Source organism: Sorex araneus, chromosome 1 (genome assembly GCF_027595985.1).
Source record: "Sorex araneus isolate mSorAra2 chromosome 1, mSorAra2.pri, whole genome shotgun sequence".
Taxonomy (NCBI): Eukaryota; Metazoa; Chordata; class Mammalia; order Eulipotyphla; family Soricidae; genus Sorex; species Sorex araneus.
Genome location: NC_073302.1, coordinates 216,434,622 through 216,452,465, shown reverse-complemented (window position 1 = coordinate 216,452,465; position 17,844 = coordinate 216,434,622).

Here is a 17,844-nt window from a genome sequence, read left to right as displayed (position 1 = left end):
GCTTTCCTCAATGAAATGTGATTACTAATTCAACTAAACATAACATTTGTATTTTTCTCAACTATCCCCACAAATAAGAGAGATGGATGTACAATTAATTTAAAACAGTAGAGATAACACAAAAAAGCTGCTGCCCAAAGCCATATATAGACATGCATATTTTTTTACAATGGACATGATTGCTATTCTATAATTTGATTATTTCAAATAGAAATTGAATTTCAAATATGAGACCCTTAGTAAGTCAAAGTTGGTGTATCACATGCCTTTCATTCAAGTTTTTTCATAGAATTGGGCCAAGGGACCCAATTTATTAAACTGAACTTGAAAAATATTTCCATGCAAATAAAAGTGGCCACATCAAAGGGGAGAAAAGAGGTAGCACAAGACACTTAAGCATCTGGGGCCGGAGGACCCCGCAGGACCGGCTGCAGGAGGGAGGGTAAAAAAAAAAGACACTTAAGCATTTGTAGTTATGTTTATGGTATGTCAGTCTTGCCTGTCTTATAATTTTAGAATTATTTTAAGAAAGGATATACAAATCAAAGTATTACATTGAAAAAATGAAAGAAAAATATTTAATCATCATAATTATGATTTTAAGTGATGTTTTAGTAATTAACTGAATGTTGCTAATTCCAAATATTTGTTATTTCACTTAACAGGCTTGAACAACATTGAACATGGAAATAAGCTCGTGAAATTACTACATATCTGAAGCAACATTGCTATGTCAACTTTCTCTAATATTATCTTCCAGTTATCTGGAAGAAATCATTGATTCATTTCTTAAATGCACTTATTTTATTATTGAAAAATTGACTTTTAAGTAATGTTCTGTACTTACCCAGACTAATATTAAATTCAGATAAAGTACATTGACTTTTTAAATATATTTTAGTATATGTTTTTGTCTTATTTTCTATTTATCTTTATTTTTTAAATAGGCAAACAATTGTTTACATATGATTTCTCTCTCTCTCTCTCTCAATCCCCTTTTCTCTCCCCAAACACACATACATCCATATTTGCTTATTCACTAAATCTGAAAATAAATCTAAAAGTATATATAAGTCAAATTATAGACAGGAAAAATATTAGATTCATTTATGTGGTATACAGAAAAGAGAAAAATTTCTTGACTTATATCTGATTTTGTTGTTGTTGTATATACTCACTGACAAAATACACTAAATTGCTGACCCTTCCTGACAGATATTAACATGAAATACAATGTTATTCTTAATTACTGCAATATGAAGAATAGCTTTTTGTTACAACTGTTAGGGACATCAGCATATGATGTTATATTTACTTGACACTATCACTGTATCACTGTATCACTGTCATCCCTTTGCTCATCAATTTGCTCAAGCGGGTACCAGTAATGTCTCCATTCATTCCAGTCGTGTTCAGGGTCAGGGGAATGAGGCCCATTATTGTTACTGTTTTTGACATATCTAATATGCCATGGGAAGCTTGCCAGGCTCTGCCATGAGAGATTCTGCATCACCCTCTTCCGGGAGCTTGGTTTTATAGTCTCTGGATCTTGGCCATTGGTGAGATTACATGGTGCCGGGGAGAAGTTTATGGTTGTGGCTGTCAAGCTACTGGGAAATGGGGGATATGGGTGGAGGAGACCCAGTCCTTATCCAAGCAGGCTTGGAGATCTCAGCCACGGGTCCCGCATACCTGGGTTCCTCCGTCAGTTCCTACATGGGAGAGGCTCATCTGAGTGTGTGGAGAGGGGCCTTGGGCATGGCTGTGGCTGGGTTCTCAAGGTTTTCAGCTGCTGGGGCTCTGCTTGGGGCAGGGAGGGAGACTCAACCGACCCTCTCCGAGGGGGTCCCACTGAAGACAGTCTGGTGCGGCGGCAAGAGATTCTGTCTACTTGATTTTGTTAATCAAAAATTAAATATGAATTTTATGCACTTCAAATATACTTTATGATGTTTCGCCTTCTTCAAGTGTATTGAAACTGCTATTTGCTTGACGTAACATCCTTTGTTCTCTGTGCTACAACTCATAATAAACAAATTTAAAAAAGTGAAAAAAGTGGGCCAAACAAGAATGCAATTATACATTGAGATTGAATATTGCCAGTGTTTCAGAGTCATTAAAATAAGTTGAGTTCTTAAAAATAGAAGAATTTCATGATATTTTCAGATCTGGAATCATGGTTGTTGATATAAATTTTCCTCAAAAATCAATTCAAAAATAGCTATTTTAGCATATGGGACCACCGGAAATTTCATGATGTTTTTAATAGCAGAGTGAAGTAAAACAAATATCTTTTTGAAAAATATTAAATTGTTGCACCATATAGTTTATTCCTACATGAGTAACAGAAAATTGATATTTTTATAAAATGTTTTGTGTTATAAAATCTAGACTGAGCACTGAGGCAGAGAATTAACCTGAGTTCCCCAAGCACTGTCAAAAATTAACTTTTAAAAACTAAAATTCTTATTTTTACATGAATGGCAAAGTATAAAGTTTTAGTTATTTAGTAAGCAAGCAAGCAAAACCTTTTTACAGCTTTTTATGTTTCTATTTAAAAAAAAATCTCTGTATTCAAATTCAGTAGACCAACTCAACCCTGTGTACAATATTTTTTTTAAATTTATAAAACCACTTTATTGGAGAGAAATTAATAAAGGATTTAGTGGAGAGGATTTTTTTTTGCCTCAGAATGCAGCTAATGTAAAAGAAATTTGGCATAAAGAGCCTACAGTTTTATATTTTTTTATTTTTTTAATTTTTTTTTACTGCTTTTTTTAAAATTCTTTTATTGATTCACCATGTGGAAAGTTACAAAGCTTTCAGGTTTAAGTCTCAGTTATACAATGCTCAAACACCCATACCTTCACCAGTGCACATATTCCACCACCAAGAATCACGATATTGTGTACAATGTTTTTATACATACAGTAAGTTTTTCAAGATTTTCTAAAACCTTCTCCATGGCACAGTGATATAACATGAAGAAGCTATAGGAGTGTTTCTTGAAATAGAAATACCCCATTATCCATTGAGTGATTAGTTGATTCAGTTACACGGGACAGTTCATAGGTCACTTACTAGTGCTTAAACAAGTGCATTTGTGTTCCTCAAAGAAGCTAACACTTGGACATGCCCGTCACAGTCACTGTCACTGTCATCCCGTTGCTCATCGATTTCTTCGAGCAGGCACCAGTCACTTCTCTCATTGTGAGGCTTATTGTTACTGTTTTTGGCATATCCAATACACTATGGGTAGCTTGCCAGGCTCTGCCATGCGGGCTCAATACTCTCGGTAGCTTGCTGGGCTCTCTGAGAGGCGCGGAGGAATCGAACATGGGTAGGCTTTATGAAAGGTGAAAGCCCTACCGCTGTGCTATCGCTCCAGCGATACTGTGAATGCCCTTCACAGTATTGAAGGCAAAAAAAAATCACTTGTATCACTTATAGTCCCGTTGATCTTCGATTTGCTCGAGCAGGTACCAGTAACATCTCCATTTGTCCCTGTCTCGAGCTATTGTAGCCCAATGATACCTGCTAGCTCCAGGAATAGGAAGAGCCTCAAATCGTTCATTCAAACATTCAACAAAGAAATCTGACCATCTAGTTGGTGGGCGGCCACGAGGTCTTCTGACATCCCGTGGAATCCAATCTGTAACAGCTCTAGTCCAACAGTCATCTCTGAATCGCATTACATAACCGGCCCATCTGATTTTTGATGCCTTGGCAAACGAGATAGCATCCCTGATTTTTGACCGTCAATGGAGGTCATAACTCCGGATTCCTTCTCTCACTTGAGTGAGAAATGATATTCCCAGCATAGCTCTTTCGATTCCTCTTTGGGATACCCAAATAGCATTCTCATCCTGCTTGCGTAGGGCCCATGTCTCTGAGGCATATGTTAGTGCAGGAAGAATGGTTGAATCGAAAAGATGTGCCCAGAGTCGGAGGTTCTTCGTTCTCTTAACCACCTCTTTGATGCTCTTGAATGCATTCCACGCTGCTCTCTTCCTCCTGCACAGTTCTGGCACCAAGTCATTCCTCATGTTGTTTTCTCGACCCAGGTACACATAGCGGCTGCATTTGAATATGTTTGTTCCATTGAGAGCAAATGGAGCTTCAGGGACCAGTTCGTTTTTCATGAACATCGTCTTGTTGAGATTCAGCTGCAATCCAACCTTTCCACACTCGCGGTCGAAGTCGGCCAGCCAAGATAAATACCTCACTGGCTGACCCCCACTACATCCACTACCCAGACACTGCCACCCTCCAGGTTGCTCTCCAGACCGCAAAGCAGCCGCGTGACACACCATAAAACACTTAATACCTATTACTCCCACACCATATTTGATAGGGTTCAAATTTGGTGTGAACCATGGTAACACCTCTAAGGGTGATTGGAGGCCGCCCTAAAAGCCTCCGTCCCTTTCAGAGAGCCTGGCAAGCTACCAAGAGTATTGAGCCCACATGGCAGAGCCTAGCAAGCTCCCCGGTGCGTATTCAATATGCCAACAACAGTAACAATTGGCCTCATTCACCTGTCACCAAAAGAGTCCCCAATACGGCAGCGTTAAGAAAGATGAGCAAAGAGAGGCTGAAAAAATCTTGGGGACAAACTAGACTGCCAAAACGAAGAAAGACTAAGATGATTGTCTGTACTTTCAATGCACGGTCACTGGCATCAGAAGTATCCATCGAGGACCTGATGGGGCAAACGCAGAAGATCAAGTACGACATCATTGGTCTGACCGAAATGAGGAGACATCAATCACATCACGCCATTTTCGACGCTGGAGAAGAATTGTTCCTTGGAACATGCGAAAACAGAGGCTTGGTGGTGTTGGTGTCCTTGTCAACATGAACTTGGCCATGAGCATTGATTCATTCGAAGGCCTAACAACCCGAATTGGACGATTACACTTGAATAGATGTGGCTCACTGCCTGCAGTTTCTATTTTCATCGTCTACACACCAACTTCCAACTACGATGAAGAAGAAATTGAGAGGTTCTACATGGAACTGGAGATGTTCTACAAAGAAGACCACACCTTCTACAAGATTGTTGGTGATTTTAATTCCAAGATAGGTCCGAGCAGGTCGCCCGAAGAACTCCACATTGGGACACATGGCCTAGAATGGAACGATCAGGGTATGAGACTCTCTGAATTCATCGTGTTGATCAAGACCACCCATGGTAACACAGTTCCAGAAGGCCGAATCTAAACGCTGGACATGGGAGTCTCCCGGTGGACAGTTCCACAATGAAATTGACCACATTGTATTCAATCGAAGGTTTTGCCTGATGATGTCACTGTTGTCCCAAAATTCCAAATGGGATTGGACCACCGTCTCCTTCATGCGGAAAAAAAAAAAAAAACTATAGCTTTCTTCTTTTGTTCTGTTGCAAAGCCCTACACTTGATCAATAACATTTTGTTCCTCTGATTTATATTCCCACAGTCCAAATTAACATAGACTATACTGCTTCTTAGTTCAGGAGCCTACGCTGGTAATTTATGCTCCATGTACTATATTGTTTAAAATATTCATAAGAAATAGTTATTTAATGGATGCAAGGTCAGATTAAATTTGGTACACATTCCTCTAATACTTCAAATTTTTCTTACTATAAAAATATGTGTGTGTTTTATAATGACATCCTCTAAGTAGATTTTCACAAATATGCACAAAGCTTATCTATTTTATTCCTGTGTGTTTTATACCCTTACTTTTGTTTTGTTCTGTTTTGCGGCTACACCTAGCAATGTTCAGAGCCTACTCATGGCTCTGTGCTCAGAGATTAATTTTGGCAATGATGCTAGTGGGACCATGTGTAGTGCCAGGGATTCATACTGGGTTTGTCATGTCTGAGACAACGAGTCTAAGACAAAGTCTGACCAGCTGTACAATCACTCTAGTCTTGTATATAGTGCATGTTCCATGTATGAAATGATGAACAAAGTACTAAGAATCTTATAATAATTTTAATATCAACAAAAAGCAAGCATGTCATATTGTTTTAAGTTTTAAATGGAAATCTATAAATTCTCAAGGCCTATGTGAAGACTATAGTCATGCAACATAGTTGAGAATTATCATAAATATTTAATGGCTTAATTTTTAATGGTTAACATACAGCATTTATATGTCTTTACATTTGCATTTGGAAAACCTATATTTCACTTTCACAGATATAGCAAAAATTTTTATACTCCTATATCACAGACATGTGAACTGAGTGAGTTTCCAAGGTAACAGAGAAGATGGAATCTAAAGTATCATTTTTGTTAATACTATAAGACTTTCTATGTCTTGGGGTACATTAATTTGACTTTATATTTAAATGCCATGAATAGCATATAAAAACTCTAAGTCATTTTCTAAAGAACTTCTAAAGAAATATGTCCAATTTCTACTTTAGTATTTATTATATTATTGCTTTATTTTTGTATGATTCATATCTGATAATTTAATCTTCCCATAATCATTTTTTAGGGACAATAAATGACAGACAAAAAATGAAGGGTAAAACTTGAAACTGGTTTATCAAAGGTAAGTTTGATTCTTTGCTAAATCAAGAAATTTAAGTGAGGTAATGTTCACTCTTCTAGAAAACCATTTTATGTAAAAAAAAATGTGAAATTTTGCACTGTCCAAAAAAACTAAAAATCTTAACTATACCTGATATATTATCTACAGATGTTTAGGCAAAAGTATTTTATATCTCAATTTGGGTTTTATTGTTTCAATTATTATCTACTTCCAAAAAAACCTTTCTCCGTAAATTCTGATCAGAGTTGACCTAGTATTCTAGATTCTCTGTACTGTTATTTTTAACAATTATTTTTATCATTCTTAACATGCCATGTGTAAAGTAAATCTAAATAATAAAACTGTTCAATAGGTACCTACAATATGTTCCTTGGTAGCCAGAAGATAAATTAGAGAGAATTGCAGATCATCATTATCTCCAAAGGAGACCCCCCCTTGCCCAATGTCACACAGTAAGTTAGTAGCAGACTTGCTTAATGTCACCTCTCTTAATACCATATCATTGCTCTTACTGTCACTAGAACAAAAATAGCTTCACTTGTCTGTGAACTAGATAGCATGGTTTACTGAACACTTAATGGGAGTGAGCATTAAACTAACACCCTTTCTTCTTTCATAACAAGGTTTGTGAAATAAAGCCTCCTCCACTGAACCCATCTTGATTGCACAGAAATGAATACAAATCGCCTTGCCCTGTTTCTAATTTCAGAGGGCAGCATGTATTTCCACACTGTGAGAAGTCATGGAAAGCCCCGCTAAGGCTTTACATAACCTTAATATACTAATTTGTGACTACTGACTTGAGTACCTTGATTACAAATATTCAAAATACTGTGTGCGTAAAACTTCTAAAATATGCTGTTGGTACTGGTAAACACAAAAACATACTTATTCCTGAAATTTTGAAATAAAGGTCCACAGTCATGGAGAATAAGAAACATAGTGATGTTCTCTCCAGTGGAATAAACTGACCGTGTAAACAAACTAGGGACTGTCCTGTCATTTTTGTAAGACATAAATAAGCTCATGTGGATGTCAGTAATCAGGAGTCTATATTGATTTTACAAATGAAGAATATGCTTGTTAAGAGCAGTAAACTCTGTGCAGGTGATCTCAATTAGTAAATTGAGTCAGGAATAAGATTTTGTGACTTCCAAGAGATGCTCTAAAAAGCATCACAGAACATTTTTAATAGATTTCTGTTTAGCCTATAAAAGGTCTATAAAATTAATATTAAAATGCAATTAAGAATACAATACTAATAAGTCTGGATCCAGTTAGCAAATGCTTCTTGTTTATTAACAATATAGTTCATTTGAAACAGTCTTTGCAACTGAAATTCCTAGGCAAGGATCTGATAGAGAAATTTTATATTATGAACAAAGATTTAAAAATAAGTTAGGGGCTGGAGTGATAGGACATCGGGTAGGGCATTTGCCTTGCACGCGGCCAACCCGGGTTCGAATCCCAGCATCCCATATGGTCCCCTGAGCACCACCAGGGGTAATTTCTGAGTGCATGAGCCAGGAATGACCCCTGTGCATTGCCGGGTGTGACCCAAAAAGCAAAAAAATAAAAATAAAAAATTAATTAATAAAAATAAATAAATAAAGGGAAGGTTCCCCCCAAAAAAATAAAAAAATAAAAAAATAAAAATAAGTTAGATTTTTAAAATTAGACATACCATTTATAATTTATATAATAATTTAAAAGACCATTTATAATTTATATAATAATGAAAAAGAGCATTAGTGCCAATAAAATTATTACATGTACTAACACAATCACAACCAAATTGATATTTCAAAGATAACAAAACATAAAAATATATGTTTCAGAATTTCTAAAATATGCCATCTTATATTGTGACCAAAATATTTTAAATCAGAGATTTTTTAATATATGAGAGGGGATGCCAGGATCAACCAAGACCTGAGGAGCATTTGGAAAAGGACAGAGAAGAAATCAGTGAAAGGAAATGAGCTGAGGCAAACTGGAAGTAAGTAGGGATGGGGAAAAGGTTAATTGGCCATATAGAAAAGTGATATAGCTATATCCAAACTATAAAACAAAATCAGTGAAAATATGATATTCAAACTATAGCAAAGAAACTTTAAAAATGTGCCTTCCAAGGAGGCCGGCTCAGTAGGGGTCTGAAAGATGCGGAATGGGAGGAATTCTAGCAGTTTTGGTACAGGGAAGTTTGCCCTAGTGGTGGGATTGGTATTGTTAACACTGAATGTCTAAAAATCAACCAAGAAAAATGTTTCCAATTATGGCACTTTATTTTTTTTAAGGGGGAGAGCTTGCTATGTTCCCGCCACCACGTTTGTTTGCTGAACTTACAGGTATTGCCACGTTCAGCATTCCTGACTTAGTGGCATTCTATTCCTATACTTCAGACAAACAAACTGACATTTTCAAAGTAATATGATCATCTGTGACTTTTTAAAATTATACTACCAAATAAAATGTTATTAATTTTTCTTAGTAAACTTTAATTTTTTCTAAGTGAATTTTGGTAAATAAAGTACTGTGCACAATTTCCTTGAGTTAAAGTGCCAAGTATACAAGGAATAAACAACATTTCCATGTTGTAATATTGTTTAATCTATGAACATATATTTTTATTGATATTACGTTAAAAAAACTGTGTCGTAAGTAATAAAAATCAAGAAAAATGAGTCATTTTTGTAACATGTTTGCTCTAAAAGACTTTAAAACGATAAAACCAAGCTGATGTCTTTGCAAAAATAAAATTTGAGCATGGATTTTCACACTGTCACTGTCACTGTCATCCTGTTGCTCATTGATTTGCTTGAGTGGGCACCAGTAACATCTCCATTGTGAGACTTGTTGTTACTGTTTTTGGCATATCAAATATACCATGGGTAGCTTGCCATGCTCTGCTGTGAGGGCGAGGTACTCTCGGTAGCTTGACTGGCTCTCCGAGAGGGGCAGAGGAATCAAACTCAGGTTGGCTGTGTGCAAGGCAAAGGCCCTACCCACTGTGCTATCGCTCCAGCCAGGATTTTCACAATATTCAGTAAATTATTTACTTTTTCCTCTCTTTTTTTACCTCTTCTTCCTGGAAATATAATAAGCTCAGTTGAAATATGAGGAATGGGAAACTTCAGTTATACATAGGAATATTCAAATATTTTCACTTGAATTATTAGGTAATAGGGAGGTTTTGGTATTTTCAAATTTCTAATTACCATAGAGAATATTTAGCAAGTTCAAATTCACTGTGTTTGTGCACAACTATTCTTGTGTTTCTCAAAAAAGATAAATAAACAGGTGGGGAGGAAGAGTGTTAAAAAATACACTCGTATACCTCCCCCCTTCCCCCCACCTCCCCAGCCCCCCACCCCGCATGTGTAACTGGTAAATTTCACTTTACTTTCACTTTACTTTGATTACATTCAATATTTAAACAAAAAAAATCCACTATTATTGATTTGGAGTTTCTCCCCCCTAAAGTCGATCTGCTGAAAAGAAAGCATTTGGTACTTTGTTTTCCATTGCTGAGAATGAAGAGATATGAGGTCAGGAGGCCACACTAGCAGCAGCATAGTTTTGGATTTCTGTATTTTAGTATTTTAGTAACTAAGTCCAGAGAAATGTCTGCCAGGAATCGCAACATTGTAAGCTTGTACCTCTCAGCTATTTTATATTCCACATATGAGTGTGATCTTTCTATATCTGTTTCTTTCTTTCTGACTCATTTCACTCAGCATGATACTTTCCATGTTGATCCACTTATATGCAAATTTCATGACTTCATGTTTTCTGACAGCTACATAGTATTCCATTGTGTAAATATACCAGAGTTTCTTTAGCCAATCATCTTGGTGGTGGAATATGTGCACTGGTGAAGGGATGGGTGTTTGAGCATTGTATAGTATAACTGAGACTTAAACCTGAAAGCTTTGTAACTTTCCACATGGTGAATCAATAAAAGAATTATAAAAAAAATACACTTGTATATTAGCATATCAAGGTAGTTCATGATGTATGCCAAAATAATATAGAGAATTCAAACAGAAGGGAAGTTCTTTCAGTAGGCAACATATTCACTGAATGAGAAAGTATTATTGGTGCAAATAAGTTTCTCCAAAATATCTTGGCATATCTGTGCTTAAACTCATTTAGAATAATGCATTCCATAAAATTCCCATGCTTTCAAATTGCTTAAACTATCTATACTGCAAGATACCTTTGACCAGAGTACTCTATTTGCAATATCCAGTTTAGTGTTCTTTCAAAATTTAAACCTGAACAATATTTAAAATTCAGAAATTATCATTCAAGTGAACATTTGGTGGGGCAAGGAATTAGTTTAAAGATTAGTGCAAAAGCATTTTTGTGCCCAACTTGGTTTGATTGCCAGTTATATACGTCCTTCCAAACATCACCAGAGGTGGTCCCAAAGGATACTGAGCTCAACCAGGTTGACCCTGGTGGTCCCAAGAGCCATAATATCTGAACTATACCAAATCCTTTTTGCATTAAATCACTGTCTGAATAGCTGAGTATCACTGGTGGTGGCCTATCAGGCCCCTTTACTAACATCTTGGCGGCCCCACCCCAACTGAAAAAAAAATCACTTGTTACAGTCACTAACTCTACAAATGGTTTTAAAATCAGGGAATTTCTAACATCAATTTCATATAAACATACCTTGCAATATATTTTAAATTCTTCCACCCATCTTTGTTTGGTGAGATAAATTATCGTGATTTATATTTTCCATATGGTCTAGAGACATTTTGAAAGTGAAAAATTCAAGCATTCTCTTTAAAATTGTTCTTGGAATAAGAGCACACACAGACATTGTATAGTGTGCCCTCCATTCCATGAGAACATCTAGCAGTAGTTTCCAGATCAGGCCAGACTTTTTCAGACAATTCTTGTAACCTATCAGGTTTAATGGCTGCGGGATGGTTATTACTAAGGTGGGTGGACTATAACACAAACGGGTCGGGGGAATCTAGGCCAACCTATGAATAGACCTCAGGGAAGATTAAACCCAGAATTATTCACACAAATAGTCAAAGCAATCCTTGGGAAAAAGAAGATGAGAGGCATTGCTTCCCAAACTTCAAACTGTACTATAAAGCAGTAGTAATTAAAACAGCATGGTATTTGAACAAAAACAGACCTCCACACCAAAAGAATAGAGTTGAATATCCTGACACAGACTCTCAACTATATGATCATTTAATCTTTGATAATGGAGCAAGAAGTATTAAGTGGAGCAAGGAAAGCCTCTTCAACAAGTGGTGTTGGAAAAACTGGGCAACTACTTGTAAAAAAATGAACTCAGACCTCTTTCTAACACCATGCACAAAAATCAGATCAAAATGGATTAAAGATCTCAATATCAGACCTGAAGCAATAAGGCACATTGAAGAAAACTTAAACTAAGAAAAAAACATTGACTCTGAAGGCATCTTCAAAGGGGAAACACCACTGACCAAGCAAGTGGAACCAAAGATAAACAAATGAGACTATATGAAACTAAAAAGCTTCTGCACCTCAAAAAAAACAGTGTCTAGGATACAAAGACAGCTCATGGATTGGGAAAAGTTATTTATCAATATGCCATCTGAGCTCTCGGACCCTGCCGCCTGTGGAAGAGCACTCGGCTCCCCCCGCGGCTATGGCCTGGGGCCCTGTAGACCCCAGACCCATCCATCTCTTGCCTCTCAGTCTTCCTGCTGCAGGCCTGACCCCTCCCATCTCAACCAAGTGATTGACACTCTCCCTCTCGGACCTGGCCCCCTGTGGAAGAGCCCTCGGATCCCCGAGCAGCTATGGCCTGGGGCCCTTGAGACCCCAGACCCATCCATCTCACGCCTCTCAGTCTTCCTGCGGTGGGCCTGACCCCTCCCATCTCAACCAGGTTGTAAGGGGCGTGTCTTCACGTCAGGGGGCGTGGCCTCAAAAGGGGCGTGGCCTCCGTCTGGAGCGGCGGCCACTCACGTGGCCAAAGATATTTTTCCCACTCAATGCATTGTGTTCTGGCCATAATCGATAGAATCTATCCCTCTGAAGAATACCCTGGTCATCTTAGTCACTATATGTTAATAGTCAACTGACCTAGCCTATCCTCATTTCACCAAAACTGTTAATGAACTCATCGAGCTGCACATAGAATCCTTTGTAAAAAGATCATAGCCCCTCGCTTTCTCTTGAGACCCCTCTCAAGCTACGGAGAGCACCTAATAGTAAAACCCATATCAACATGAAGAAACAGTGAAAATCCCCACCACCAGCAGAGATGGAAGGGAGGATCTCTGCAACCCCAGCAATGACTCCCCAGAAATATAGTCTCCTCTCTGATAAAGAATTCAGAGAGGAAATCGTGAAGCTGGTTGAAGAACTCAAAGCAACTATGGAGCGAACATCCAATAAATTAAAGGAGGATATGGATGCAGCATTGGAACGATCCACCAAGATAATCCAGGAAGAAATGAGAGCAGAAATTTCAAAGCTACAAATAGAAATGACAGCAGAAACTTCGAAGCTACGAACAGAAGTGACACAATTAAAAGAAGTGGTAGATGAAATAAAAAACTCAATAGGAGCCCTTAACAGTAGAAAGACTGCTGCCAAAGAAAGAATCAGTGATCTTGAAGACAACCTGCAGAAAGCATATAGGCAACAACAAATAGTGGCAAAAGACCTCAAAATGGCTCTAGAGCGAATTAGAGTCCTAGGGGATGACCGCAAGAAAAACAACATAAGAATCATTGGAGTACCAGAACCACAGGAGACCAATCTTAATGAAAAAAAAACACAATTAAAGACATCATTGCTAAGAAATTCCCAGAGCTAGAGAATATGGACATCCAGATCCAAGGAGTCTGAAGAGTACCAGCTAAAAGGGACCCAAATAAAAAATCCCCAAGGCATATCATAGTCAGAATGATGGATGCTATGGATAGAGACACAATACTGCAAGCAGCAAGATCAAAGAAGGAGATCATATACAAAGGAGCAACCCTTAGATTCACAGCAGACCTATCAGAAGAAACCTTCGAAGCCCGAAGACAATGGTGGGATATAGTGAAAAAACTCAATGAAATGAATGCCTCACCAAGAATAATTTACCTGGCTAAACTCTCAATTAAACTTGAAGGAACCATACACTATTTCACAGAGAAACAACAGCTCAGGAACTTCATAGACTCAAGACCAAATTTAAAAGAAGGACTCAAAGGGCTACTATATGACAAGGAAAAAGACCTATAAGAACAACAAACCCTACAGAAAAATGACACAAAGTCCTATGACAATAATTTCTCTTAATGTTAACGGTCTAAATTGTACCAATCAAGAGGCACAGAGTGGCAAAATGGATTCGGAAACTAAACCCAACTTTCTGCTGCCTACAAGAAACACATCTGAATAGTCAGAACAAACACAGACTCAAAATCAAAGGATGGAAAACAATCCTGCAAGCAAACAGCTCCCTCAAAAAAGCGGGGGTGGCCATACTAGTGTCCGACAACATAGATTTCAGGCTGAAAGAGATTAGAAGGGACGGCGAAGGTCATTTCCTATTCATCAAAGGATATGTACAACAGGAAGAAATCACACTATTAAACGTATACACACCCAATGAATGACCAGCTAAATACTTAAAAGAACTCCTAAGAGAATTTAAGGAGGACATAACTAACAACAAAATAGTAGTAGGAGACTTCAACACTGCCCTATCACCTCTGGATAGATCGACAAGAACAACACTCAACAAGGAAACAATGGCTCTGAAGGAAGAAATGGAAGATTCAGGGCTAATAGACCTATACAGGGCTATATACCCCAAAAAGAAAGAATACACATTCTTTTCCAGCGCACATGGATCGTTTTCCAAAATAGACCACATTCTGGGTCACAAATTATACCTTAATAGAATCGGGAAGACAGAAATTGTATCGACTATCTTCTCAGACCATGATGCACTGAAGATGGAAATTAATCACGCACAGACGCGGAGAACCAAATCAAACACTTGGAAATTAAACAACTCACTATTGAACAATGAGTGGGTCACGAAGGAAATCAAGGAAGAAATCAAAAAATACCTTGAAACAAATGAGAATGAAGACACAAGCTACCAGAACCTATGGGACGCAGCTAAAGCAGTATTAAGGGGAAAAGTTATAGCTCTGCAAGCTTTCCTCAGAAAGTAAGAAATGGCCTATATAGATAGCTTGACTTCGCAGCTCAAGATCTTCAAAGAGGACCAGCAAAAGGAACCCAAACCAGATCGAAGGAAAGAAATAATAAAACTTAGAGCAGAAATTAACGATATGGAAACCCGAAAAACAATCCCAAAGATCAATGAGACAAAGAGCTGGTTCCTGGAGAAAACAAATAAGATTGATAAACCGCTAGCAAGACTCACAAAGAAAGAAAGAGAGAAAACCCTAATGAGCCGAATCAGAAATGAAAAGGGGGACATCACAACAGAAACCAAGGAGATTCAAAGGATCATCAGAGACTACTTTGAAAGTCTGTATGCCACGAAACAAGAGAACCTAAAAGAAATGGACAAATTCCTTGATTCCAACAATCTCCCAAGACTGAACCAAGAAGACTTGAAATACCTGAATAGGCCCATAAATATCAAGGAAATTGAAACTGTAATCAAAAGTCTTCCCAAAAACAAAAGCCCAGGTCCAGACGGATTCACTGGTGAATTCTTCCAAACATTTAAAGAAGACTTGTTGCCAGTTCTCCTCAAGCTTTCCCAGGAAATTGAAAAGACAGGAACCCTTCAGAACAGTTTCTCCCTAATACCAAAACCAAACAAAGACACCACTAACAAAGAAAACTATAGACCAATATCCTTTATGAACACTGATGCGAAGATCCTAAACGAAATACTAGCAAATAGAATCCAACAAGTCATCAAAAAGATCATACACCATGACCAAGTGGGATTCATCCCGGGGATGCAAGGATGGTTTAACATTTGGAAATTGATCAACATAATACATCATATCAACAAAAGTAAAGATAAAAACCATATGATCATATCAATAGATGCAGAGAAAGCATTTGACAAGATCCAACACCCATTCATGATAAAAATTCTCACCAAAATGGGTTTTGGAGGAACTTTCCTCAAGATAGTCAAAGCCATCTACCACGAACCTATGGCAAGCATTATCATCAATGGAGAAAAACTAAGGGCCTTTCCTCTAAGATCGGGGACTAGGCAAGGATGCCCACTCTCACCACTTCTCTTTAATATAGTACTGTACGTATTAGCAATAGCCATCAGGCAAGAAAAAGATATTAAGGGGATTCAGATCGGAAAGGAAGAAATCAAGCTCTCACTATTCGCAGATGATATGATACTATACCTGGAGAAGCCTAAAAGCTCTAGTAAAAAACTCTTAGAAATAATTGGCCTGTACAGTAAAGTCGCAGGCTATAAAATCAATACCCCAAAATCCATGGCCTTCCTATATGCAAACAATGAGACAGAGGAAAAGGACATGAAAAAAGCAATCCCATTCACAATCGTGCCCCAGAAAATCAAATAGCTTGGAATCAGCTTAACTAAAGAAGTAAAGGACTTCTACAAAGAAAACTATAAAACGCTACTCCATGACATAAAAGAGGACATGAGGAAATGGAAACATATCCCCTGCTCATGGATAGGGAGAATAAACATTGTCAAAATGGCAATACTCCCCATACACATTCAACGCGATCCCTATAAGGATACCCATGTCATTCTTCAAAGAAATGGATCAAGCAATCCTGAAATTTATATGGAGCAATAAACACAAACGGATAGCTAAAACAATTCTTTGGAAAAAGATGATGGGAGGCATCACCCTCCCCAACATTAAACTCTACTACAAAGCAGTAACAATTAAAATAGCATGGTACTGAAACAAAGGCAGAGCCAAAGACCAATGGAACAGGGTGGAATATCCCTACACACAGCCTCAAATGTGTGATCATCTAATCTTTGATAAGGGAGCAAAGAGATGTGAAGTGGAGCAAGGAAAGCCTGTTTAACAAATGGTGCTGGCACAACTGGACAACCACATGCAAAAGAATGGGCTTAGACCTCGACCTGACACCATGCACAAAAGTCAGATCAAAATGGATTAATGACCTCAACATCAGACCACAAACCATAAGATACATTGAAGACAAGATCGGCAAAACCCTCCACCATATTGAAGATAAAGGTATCTTCAAAGATGACACAGAACTAAGCAATCTAGTAAAAACAGAGATCAACAAATGGGACTGCATTAAACTAAAAAGCTTCTGCACCACAAAAGATACAGTGACCAGAATACAAAGACTATCTACAGAATGGGAAAGGATATTTTCACAATACCCATCAGATAAGGGGTTGATATCAATGGTATATAAAGCACTGGTTGAACTCTACAAGAAGAAAACATCCAACCAACCCCATTCTAAAACTGGGGTGAAGAAATGAACAGAAACTTTCCCAAGGAAGAGATACGAATGGCCAAAGGCACATGAAAAAGTGCTCTACATTACTATCATCAGGGAGATGCAGATCAAAACAACCATGAGATACCACCTCACACCACAGAGACTAGCACACATCCAAAAGAACAAAAGCAACCGCTGTTGGAGAGGATGTGAGGAGAAAGGGACCCTTCTACACTGCTGGTGGAAATGCCGACCCTTTTCGAAAACAATATGGACGATTCTCAAAAAACTAGAGGTTGAGCTCCCATTTGACCCAGCCTTACCACTGCTGGGAATATATCCCAGAGAAGCAAAAAAGTATAGTCGAAATGACATCCGCACTTATATGTTCATCGCAGCACTGTTTACAATAGCCAGAATCTGGAAAAAAACGGAGTGCCCTAGAACAGATGACTGGTTGAAGAAACTTTGGTACATCTATACAATGGAATACTATGCAGGTTTTAGAAAAAAATGAGGTCATGAAGTTTTCATATAAGTGGATCAGCATGGAAAGTATCATGCTATGTGAAATGAGTCAGAAAGAGAGAGACAGACATAGAAAGATTGCACTCATCTGTGGAATATAGAATAGTAGACTAGGAGACTAACACCCAATAATAGTAGAAATAAGTACCAGGAGGTTGACTCCATTACTTGCAGGCTGGTCTCTCATTTTGGGCATGTCAGAGAAGGGAACACCATGTAAAATGTGGTCGGAGGTCATGCGGGGGAAGGGTGACGCATGCCAAATGTAGACTAGAGACTGAACACAATGGCCACTCAACACCTTTATTGCAAACCACAA